The sequence below is a fragment of the Asterias amurensis genome, chromosome 8, assembly GCF_032118995.1.
Source record: "Asterias amurensis chromosome 8, ASM3211899v1".
NCBI lineage: Eukaryota > Metazoa > Echinodermata > Asteroidea > Forcipulatida > Asteriidae > Asterias > Asterias amurensis.
This window is the reverse complement of record NC_092655.1, coordinates 20557021-20558829: the sequence shown is the minus strand read 5'-3', so window position 1 is coordinate 20558829 and position 1809 is coordinate 20557021.

The following is a 1809-nucleotide window of genomic DNA, read 5'->3' as shown; positions in this document are numbered from 1 at the left end:
ATGACACCTTTGGTAATTGTCAAAGGTGGGGGTGGGGTGGGGGCTGGGTAAGTCTATGTGTGACACATCTTTTCTCCAGTAACTTGTGTTGCGATTTCGCTTACCATTTTGCTTCTTCATTACGTTTTGTGGTTTTCTAATCAAAGGGCTGTTCCTGCTATTTTGTTATCCTGTATTATATATTTGATTGTACCCACGCTTTGAAACAGTTAAAGACACTGGATACTCTTGGTTTTTGTCAAAGACCAGTCTTCTCACGTGGTGTATTTTAACATAAAATAACAAACCTGTCGACAATTTTGACTCAATTGGTCGTCGAAGTTGCGAGATAATAATGAAAGAAAAACAAGCTATGTGCTTTAAAATGCCTTGAATTCGAGACCTCAGCTGAGGTCTCTGTTCAATTCAAATACTTAAGAGAGAAATTACTTCTTTCTCAAAAACTACGTCACTTCACAGGGAGACGTTTCTCACAATGGTTTATATTATACAACTGACATACAGATCCTTGTCATTTGATTGGTGGAACTTACTTTACGTGACATTCACTATAACTCCCATCCGCACCGGCGACCAAAAAGACCTATTCGCCCATGGGGAATAGCATTGCCCATTCAACAGTTAGGATCATTCTTGTTCCCAATGTTTTTTAGCAGTAGGCCTACAGCGCCGCCGCGCCGCTGCTAAAACAAAGGAGCACCTGTGCAGAAGGTTGTGGTCCGATTTGTGTATGATTTTTGGTTGTCAGTAATTTGTGTGTAATACTTTTAAAATACATCAAATGACAAGGATCTATATGTCAGTTATATAAAACAAATATTGAGTGGCTTTTATTCGTGGTTCGCCTCGTGAAATGAAACAGTCAAAATTTTACCTTGCGATAATATTCCTCCCATTCCACTCTGAGCCACTCAATATTTGTATACTTTCAACAACTCTCCATTTCGTCATACCAAGTAAGTTTTAATGCTTAAAGTTATTTGAGTAATTATCAACAGTGTCCATGTACAGGCCTTTAAAGTATCTACAAGGATCGCTGGGAGTATAGACGCGCACAAGTAGTTTATCTTTTAATATATTCGTGTATCTACTTGTCATAGTTTGTTATTAGAGAACTGTCTTTCTATCTACTCTACTAACGCGGAGTCGACTTAAAGGTTTTCGGGAGACTTATCAGTTCTGAAAAGAATTGTCCTGCTTTTTAACGACGACTACCCAGGCGAAAGGTACAGAAAATTTGCTGGGACTACCACTTCAGCTAATCGTAATTAACTGCAAATAGGGTTGTAGTTATCTTTGTATGTGTCGCAAGATTTCATCTCGGTTGGTGCATGAACACACTGCGTTTATTGTTGGACCGTTCACAGTAGTTATCTACCCAAGCAACTCTTTTGATGCAATAATAGACCAGACACCGCAGCGAGGACCATGCTTTTCAATAACAAAACAGTTGCTTTCAGAAGTGGCACCCAGCCGTATTTCACGGTTCACCAGTATCGAATCCCTTTTCGATCCACGGCTTCGGCTCCAGTGTCGGCTCAGGCTTACTAGCTTGGCCCCGCGGTTATTTTAACATTTCGCATGTTTTGCGTACGTACGCGTTCAGGGCTTCAGACGAGAGGATGGAGCCTGAACCCGAATCCGAAGCCGTGGTTTCGAAAAGGGTCATAGCTCCAGTTCTAAATCTTGTGCTGTATTATACTCTGGTTTTGTCAATTGAATGCCACATCTTCATAATGCCAAAATGTAACGTAAAGAAGTCTATGTCGAGGTAAGATATCTCCGTATTAAATTTATCAAGATTAAAAG